The following is a 9879-nucleotide window of genomic DNA, read 5'->3' on the forward strand; positions in this document are numbered from 1 at the left end:
TATATATATATATATATATATATAATGTATGTACATGTGTATATATATATGGAAATTAGTTTAATGATTTAAATTATGTTATAATTTGCTGCCTTTATAATATTTCAATCTTTTGTGTTTTTCTTTAATTTGTTATTTGAGGTAGGATCTCACTCTAGCCCAGGTTGACCTGGAATTCTCAGGCTATCCATGAACTCACAGTGATCTTCCTACCTCGGCCTCCTGAGTGCTGGGATTAAAGGTGTGCTCAACCATGCCAAGCCCTACACTATTTGTTGATCATAGCTTAAATAATCTCTTCATGCCTGGCAATCATATCTTTCTTCTAAAGAGATTTCTGTATCATATCATAAAGGAATATAAACTGCATGTATCATAGTATCAACCACCATAAAACTAGTGTTTTAGAAATCTCTCAAGTTCGGATTTCATAAATGTGAAATCTTATTATAGTGGCATATGTAGAGAGAGAATAGTTTGTGTCAGAGTCAGCTTGCCCTTTGATATATTTTGACAAGGCAAAGACATATGGCTGGACAGCACATCATCTCCAAAGGCTGCTCTCAAGAAAATGCAATCAATATTGTTAATTAAAGGATGATACTATTGATTCTAATTAACTAAGATTGTTTACCTCATTAGTTTCTAGTCCATGTGTGTACAGAGAGACAGAGTGATTTAGAGGTACTAACCCTACACTGAGCACATAGGTTAGAGGTGCCTATTTTTAAACAAAGTAAACTTTGACATTTGTTTGTGATTTGCCTCTGTTTTTGAGAAATGAGCAGTTCTATATGTATGAGAAGCATTTTAAATAATATATTATGCAGTCACGCATCTTAACTGCAAGCATTGAAGTATGGGACACTGAATTATTAAATGCTAAAATCATTCTGTTACTAAAAAAATTGGTACCACCATCAATGTTGGTTTGAATGCATATTTTTAATATTAAATGCTCTATGAAAAGCTTCTGTATGCTTTTGTGGCCTAACATTTACTAAACCTAATGTCTTATAAATACATTAGACCGATGCCGGGACTATATAGAATGACTTGCTTAGGTAATAAAACACAAAAAGAATTGTATATAAATCATTCAGATAGGTGCTCATGGTGATGCTTAAGTATAAATAATCAAAGACAATATAGTATTTCTATTGATTGTTTAAAGGTCATATGTACAAGTTAATTTGGAGATTAGATAGATAGATAGATAGATAGATAGATAGATAGATAGATAGAGAGGGAGGGAGGGACATAAATATGGGAAAGAAATTCTTTCTTTTCTTCTTTTCTTTCTTCTTTGTGTCTTTTGAATCAGGTTATCACTCATGGCAATCTTCTTGCCTTAGCCTCCCTAGCCCTTGGAATACAGATAGGCGCTAGCATGCTTGACTGGAAATGAAATATTAACCCAAGTTAAACAGGTTCTTTCCACCAGCAATGATACTTAGCACTTTTAAGATACTGATCACATTTAACCCTTACAAGACCCAGTGGTATGACCTGCAGTTATACAATATAAAAATAAATGAACAAAAAGCAGTAAGGAAAATTGTGAAGGACCCTTCCTTGTCTAATGTTGGGTAGTACTGTAAATCTACCACAGTAAATTAAATATGTAGACATTTGACTCAGCAGATGCCAAAGGAAAAACATAAAAAGAATTCAATGTAATGTCACATGCTTGGGACTTTAGAAATAAACTTAACGTATTTGAATACTTAGTATTTATTTGAGATAACACCTCATCTCGGTGCCAAAATGATGACTTGTTCAAGAAATGATCTGCAAGAAGAATGTGAAACTACATGCATATTTCACTTAATTCATGGAGCAAACTAAATTCTAGATAGATCCTGTACTGAGAATGAAACCAAAGCATCCATATACATCAACTAGCAATGGAAGTGAAGCTTTCAACCAAGCAAGAAATTCAGAATATATTTATTGAGACCGTGAAATTAAAACTTTTGGCTTCAAAAGATGCTTTAAAAAACCTGTCATTGTGTACAAAAACATATTGGCAACAATGCCAACTTAAGCACAAATATAATTAATATATGCAAAGAAAACTATTAACAATCATCTTTAATATATACAAGATACAACTAATAAGCTATTAAAAACTTAGGAAAATGGACTGATGTTGCTGAATAACCCCAAGAGAAGCTCAATCACATAATCAAATATAGTATGTGAACGTGTGTATTTGTGTGTAATGTTCACACATCCTAATGTTCAGAAATATCACAATCATGGCACAGAAAAAGGATCATGAAAAGAAGTCTGTCTGTATTGTCTATGAACTATTTAGAACATGCAATTTTCAGTTTGTTTTCTTTTTCTTTGCTTACATTTGAAACATATTTCCTATTTTGAATATGATTTTAATTGAAAATTGAATATTGTACCCATTCATGTGTCATATTTGACATTTAATACATAATGTAGAATAACTGAGTCATAAATTCCTTTACCTATCATTTTTATGGTGAGGCATGTGAAACTTATTCTTAGTTGTTTTGACATATATTGACCCTAGTTGCTCTGCTGTGAAGGAGACTTCAGAACTTATCCCCTTGAAACATCAGAATCTTCGGTCAGCAGTGACAGATCTCATGTTCCTTCTTTCATTCCCATCTCTGCTAGACACAGCTCTATTTCCCTTCCATATCACCTTGTCCATGTACAAATAGGATTAAGTCATATTTATGTTTCAGTGTCTGCTTAATTCTCTTATCACACTGTCCTGTAGTATCATCCTCATTGTTACAAAAGTAGCTTTCCCTTAATTTTCTAAGGTTAAATTTATTCCCTTTGTAAATCTTCCAAATACTCTTTATCCATTCGTCAGGGGACATATACTTCATTTATATATTTTGGCTATTGTAAATAATGCAAGGAACATTTGAGTGTAGTATTATTTTGATATACAACTTCCATAACCTTTGGATATACCTAGAAGTAAGAAAGATTACTAGATCACACTGTAGTTCAATTGTTTTTAACATTTTTATTGATAGCTTCCATAATTTTAGATGATAAACCATGATAATACCCCTCCCCCACTTTCCCTCTGACAAATCCATCCTCCTTCATAACCCCTCTCAATTAGTCTGTCTTTAATTTTGATGTCATCATCTTTTCCTCCTAATATGAGGGTTTTGTGTAGGCAGTGCCAGGTACTATTAGAGCATGGATATACAGACCATTTTGTGTCTGGAAGATTGCATTGTAAGTACTCTTACCCTTTCTTTGGCTGTTACATTCTTTCTGCAACCTCATCTGTAATAGACCCATGTGCCTTGGAAAGTGATCGAGATTTTTTTATTGCTGTTATTTCTTATCAGCACTATGATACCTTTGAGTCATCATAGTGGTTACCACCATCTGAAAAGTGAAGCTTCTCTACCCAAAAGTGAGTGCAGCATTAATATGTGTATATGAGCATTAAGAAAAGTACTTAAAAGGCCAGTTTGGTGAACATAATATATGTATTTAGCCAGACAGCAACAGGTATTACTCTCTTAGGTCTCATGTCCACCCCACTCAGAGGTTCTTGACTAAGTATTTAGTACCAGGCTTGCATTCTCCCCTGTATAGCATTGCAGCAGTTGACACATTTAACCTGGCTGGCCAGTCTTAACACTTGCTGTGTGAATTGCTGTTTATAACAAATGATGACTTCTCTCCTATAGGGCTACATGCAACATTTTTTTTTTCTGCTTTCTATCAGTCAGTACACAGGGAAGAGATTTTCAGCTCAGCTTGATTTCTTAGTGACATACAGCCCAAACATGTAGAGTTTTCAGCAACAGGATCTTACCATTTTGTTCTGCTGGGAAATGAAGAGCCTTAGTTATGGCCTACAATGTTTTAGGACATCAGGTACCTTCCTGGCCAACAACTCACTGGAAGGTATCCCATTTAGCAACAATCTATGGCTCTGGTTGTGCCACTATTCAAAGAAGTAGGTTTCCATATGGCTTATTCTTAGTTCTATTTTAATTACTGGGTAGAACCTCCATACTCTTTTCCATCTTTCATGTGCTGATTTGTATTTCTTGAAACAACATGCACATCTCTGTATCCTCATTAACACTTACCTTCTTTTTTGAGTATTTATGTATTTTAATTTTTTTAAATTTGTTTAATTTTTTAAATTTATTTATTTACAAGCACAGAGAGATAGAGAGAAGAGAGACAGAGGGAGAGAATGGTGTACCAGGGCCTGTATCCACTGCAAACAAACTCCAGGTTCATGTGCCACTCTGTGCAACTGGCTTTATGTGAGTACCGGGAAATCAAACCCAGGTCTTTAGCCTTTTCTCAGGAAGGCCCTTTAACTGCTGATCATTCTCTCAACCCCACCAACACTTACCTTTATCAACCATGAGAGAAGCCACCCTAACAGGTTTAAGGTGAAATCATATGACTTATATTTTAGCTCATGTATATTAAATAATCAAAATAGGTAGTTTCACTTCATTACCCACAAAATGGTTTTCTCCACTCCCATAACTGTTATCTTCCCTGTTTCATGTCAAATGAATGGAAAAGAAAATACAGTACATATACACAGTGGAGTATTATTCAGCCATTATGAATAGCAAAATTGTGTGCTATTCAAGTATAAATATTGTTAGGAATGGTCATTTTAGAGGACGTAAGCCAGGGTCAGAAACACAAATGTAATATTTTCCCTCATAAATAGATCTATGGTGCATGTCTTTCCTGGTGTTTAGTGATGATGCATTATTTATCTTACCACTGTAACTCAATACCTAACAACAAAACAACTTAATAACGGTTTATTTCAGCATATGGCTTGAATGAGAGTCGATTAGACATGGCTTCCAGTCTTGACAGAGCATGCAAGGTGGCATCCATGCTTCCTTGTGCCAGTCTCTAGGATATTCATACTAGAACAAAAGACAACCATGTCCCACCAGATTCTGAGAAACATGTCTCCTGTGTGATGTTTAGCTCTACCAAGCTGACAATGAAGATAAACCAACACACATGCAAAGCATTATTGACATGCTCTGTGGCCAGTGTTGTGTCTTCCTTCAAGAAAAAAATCTATCTAATTATTTTGCCTATCTTCTAATCGGGGTTTTAGATTCCTTGATACTGATCATTTCCATTTTTTAAATACTTATTTATATTGATTCACTGTCAAATGGATAGTCGGTGATGTTCTTTCCTAACTTCTGTGATGTTTTCTTCGCTTTATTCTTTCCTTTGCCATGCAGAAGCATTTTAGCTTGATGTAACCTCATTCATCTTTTTTTTTTTTTTTCACTAGATGTGACTTCTTTTGAGGCCAGATCTAAAAATAATGTTTGTCAGATGAAAGTGAGAGATTATGCCCATTTGTTTTGGTAGTAGTATTAGCAAATGCTACCTGATTTTCCACGTTGATTTTATAAGTCACGTGTTTACTGAGCGTGGTGTTGCTCTCTTTCTTCTGGTTTGGGAGATTTCCAGAACTCATTCCATGAATATGTTTTCTAAACATTTTGAGCCTCTTTTCTTTCTGTTAGTTTTGTTATGTGAACTTATTTACATGCATTTCTTCATACTCTCCAGAGATCCTTTTCATTCTTCTTCCATCTGGGTCATTTCCTAACTTTAAGGTGAGATTCTTTTGCTTGATCAAATCTGCTGTTGGACTGGAGAGATGGATTAGTGGTTAAGACATTTGTGAAGCCTAAGTTCCAAGGTTCAATTTCCCAGAACCTATGTAATCCAGATGCACATGGTGGTACAGGCATCTGGTATTCCTTTATAGTAACTAAAGACCCTGGCGTGCCCTTTTTTTACCCCCAACCCCTCTCTTTCTCTCTTTCCCTCCCTCCATCCATCTTTCCCCCTACTGGCTTTCATAAATAAATACAGAAAAGAAGAAAATCTGCTGCTGCTGTAATATATATAAATATATATACACACATACACACACACACATATATTTACTTTGCTTACTATAATCTGTAACTCTAGGGGTTCTTTCTGTTTCCTGTATTCCCCAGTCTTACTGTAATGGGACTTTGGGGGTTCAGGAAAAGCCCTTAAATTCAAAACTCCGAGTTTGTATCTGTTTTTAACAAAGAATTCGAATAAACAAACTGATAAGCATAAACTATTACATTTATTCAGGAAATCAAGGAAATAAGGGAGTCAGTAAACCAAGCAGTGGGGAATGAATACATCCACGTGGTCAAATAGCCCATGTGGGAGAATGGGTCTGGGAAAATAATATGAAAAGGGATTTCCTTACAAAAGCTTGCATTTAAAAAAAATTAAAAGGCCATAAAAATAGTGAAGATGGAATATCCTTTCCCACTCTGGCATCCTGGCTGTCAGCATGGGAAAGACATGGTCTGAACCAGTGTTGAGACCTTCTACCAGACTCAGGTTTTGAGAGATGATCAACCAAGGTACTGTATAAGAATTAGCCCAAATGTCCCCAGGTAAATCTCTATTAGGATCAGGGAACTGTCTCCACAAGAGGTTGGCACACCTAGATAAGGTATGAGACCAGAATGGCCTGGGCTCAGAGGAGGGTTACACATACATACACACACACACACACACACACACCTGGATAAGGTGGGAACAAGAGTTTATTGCATGAGACTGAGGCAGACAGTGAATTCCAATTCTGCTGCTGCAGCAGGGCAACTATGTGAGGTAAGATTTCTCAATTGTAAGCTTTTTTTTTTTTTTTTTTTTTTCCTAAGCTGCCTCACAAAGCTATCTGACTCCTGCTCACTAGGACATCTACTTCCTGTTTTGTCTAGGTCTAGGAGGCCTATTTCCTGTTTTTCCCAGCCCTAGCAATTCTATTTCTTATAATTCCCAGCATTAAGAGGTCTATCTCCTGTATTCTCCAGCTGTATCAGTCTATTTACTTTTTCCCTAGCTATAGGACGTTTATTTGTTTTTTATCTTTTCTATATCTTTGTCAGACTTTCATTATATTCAGTTTGATTTTCCAAGTTTTGTTTCCTTTTCTATTTTCTTTTCCTTTCTCTTGTTCTCTTGAGCTTCGTGTGGCAAGAAACCTTTGCAATGAGCAATGCAAACTCTGTTCTCCGCAGATAAGGCACAGAGGACAGACCAAAGCATGACTGTACAGAAATCCGTCTTGTTGAACCCATGAGTTTATTGGGGTTAATTACATTGCAGGGTGAGGGGTTGATTAAAGGGACAATGAATGGCTCAAAGACAGCTACCTCACTAAAAATCCCACCTCATCATGGATAACAACTCCCTGAAGCTGCAACTATTGAGTTTACTGCACAACTTGCAGACAGCTAGGTTGGTTGACTCTCTTGAGCGTACCACATGACTTGCAGGCTGCTCATTCATAGCATCTCCCCAAGGAGTTGTTTTGCCTTTTTATAACTTTAAAGAGGGATTTTGCAATCTTTTTCCAGACTTGATGACTCCCTGAGACTCCTGAGCTTCCTTCTCCCAAGAGGAAATATTTTAATTTCCAATCAATGTTGGTCAGAACTACCCTTCAATACTTGTTCATCTTCCATATAAACTTGGAGAATTGTCATGTGACAGTTTAAGTTTCAGGTCTCTCAGACTTAACTTCTATATTCTCTAGAGCCTTTCTTCTCTTTTTTGAAGGGAATACTTTAATTCATAGGACTAGCTACACAACAGTTTTCTAAAAGGAATATTTTGATTTTTTTTTTACACTGTTCTTAGTTCTGTTTCATCAAGGTCTGATTTTGAGGGGTACTAGTTACTGGGGATAATCAAGTACTGCCCTAGGTTTTCATAGTCCTAACCATGAGTCCTAACCATGATAAGTGCTAAAAGACCTTTACTATGGTGGCCAGGAATATGTATGTGTCAGCTGTTAGTGGCCCTATACAGGCAAAACTTGGGTTCCATATTTGTACTAGTCATGTCTTGTCCTCTGGAATTAAATGATAGATGGTCTGTGAGTTTGTGCTTCACTCTGATAAGAACATGAGCCAGGTTCTGTGAATGTACTTAGGAAGGGAGGCAGCTCATCCTGGGCCCTGTAGGACTGATGAACTGATGTAATTAGGTCTATGTGCTGGATTATAAAGCTACATGAGGCCTCTGTGGTCACTGACAAACACTGTGGAGGTAGGCAGGTCTAGAGGTTATGACCCATGAGACCAAAGCCTATTAGAATTGCAATTCAGTCATTGAGATTGAGCAGGTCCAGATGCTCCCTACACAGGTAAGCACTCAACATCATTGCCTACTACACTGGGGAAGAATTAAAAAAGAATTTTAAGTATGCAGCAAAAACTGTCTGGAGCTCAGTCCTAGCAGTCCCGAGGACCATGCTTCTTACAGCATAGTTCTGCTAGTGCCACTCTCTGATATGGAACCTGTGTGACGCAAAATGCAGAACAACATCAAAAACCTGTGCACAAGTACCTGAGAAGCAAGTCCTGTTTTTTCTTTTCTTTTCTTTTTTGTTTTAAAATGAGCTTAGAAATGTGTCTTACCAAGATTCCCACGTTATTCCAAAAGCTATTGTAGAAGAAATTTAACAAAGAAACCAGACACAATGATACTCTATAACACAAATTTCTATTGTATAAGCCATTACTAGGGAAGACAGAATGACTCTGAGTCTGCTCTCTATCGATACAGCTGCACTCTGCTTGTATGTGCAGCCATAGGTACAAGCATCTCTGAACAAATAGCTTTATGTTCTACATTTATTCTTTTTTTTTTTTTTTTCTTTTTTTTTTTTTTTACTACTGATTGATTACTAGGGATTTTTCTGTTTGGGACCCCAAATCATGTAACCTTAGAAACTTGTAACCACCCATATTGTAATGAATTCAATTTCAAGTCAGACTGCCTGCCATACTGTGTATAAAACCTCTGAGGTATCAGAACTCAGTGCTCAGGATTTGGAAGTTATTCACCTGAGTCCATGTCAACATGAATAAATTTTCTGATTCTCCACTCTATCTCTGGTGCTGTCTCTGTGTGACTCAATCCCCCATACCATTTTTGATGCTGTGGTCTGGAAACCCCATTGTGTCCTGTGCTCACAGACAAGGCTGGCCCTTTGAGACACTACCACTTCAGGATTCAGCTATGGCCATGAGCCACATAAGAACACCTGGAAGGTGCCACCCAGCTTTTATTCAGGTTCCAGACTCCATAGTCTATGGCCTGTGCTATCAAACCATGCTCTGCCCAATGGACATGACACATAAATGGACAAATCATCTGAGACTCAAGAAATTTGGTAAGACATCTTGGGGTGTTCATTTAGACCCACCAAGCTGGTGGAAGAGAAAGCCTTTGCATGCATTATGTCTGCTTACTTAAGGCCTCAGTGGGAGGAACCTGTCTGTGTGAATAAGTGTGTCTGTGATGGGATTACTTGTGGCTCATGGCTGAAATGCTACAGAGTCTGATTAGGCCCTAACCTGTGGTTCCATGGGAATCCTCATAAAGCTTTGAATGGCCTGAAGTTGAAGTCCTGGTAATGTTAAATGGCACCTAATGTTCTACAAAGAAAGTGGCTAAGTAGGCAAAGTGGTGGGTTCTTTCCTGTGAAGTTCCTGCTCAGGAAGTCATTGTCCGTCTGTGATACCAATACAGGATGGAACATCATGGGTAGATCTGCCAGCAAGCCCAGGTTTTGATTATAATCTTTGGCTAAAAGAGAGGAGGCTACATTCATCAAACTCTCTCTTAATAACATATGCTTATCCCCTTAACCTATGCCAACAGGACTTGTACTCATTTTTTTTACACAGCAATAAAAAATCAAAGCATGGGGCTGGAGAAATGACATAGTAATTAAGGCACTTGTCTGGAAAGCCAAAGGACCCAAGTTAATTCTCCAGA

The sequence above is a fragment of the Jaculus jaculus genome, chromosome 3 (assembly GCF_020740685.1).
Source record: "Jaculus jaculus isolate mJacJac1 chromosome 3, mJacJac1.mat.Y.cur, whole genome shotgun sequence".
Taxonomy (NCBI): Eukaryota; Metazoa; Chordata; class Mammalia; order Rodentia; family Dipodidae; genus Jaculus; species Jaculus jaculus.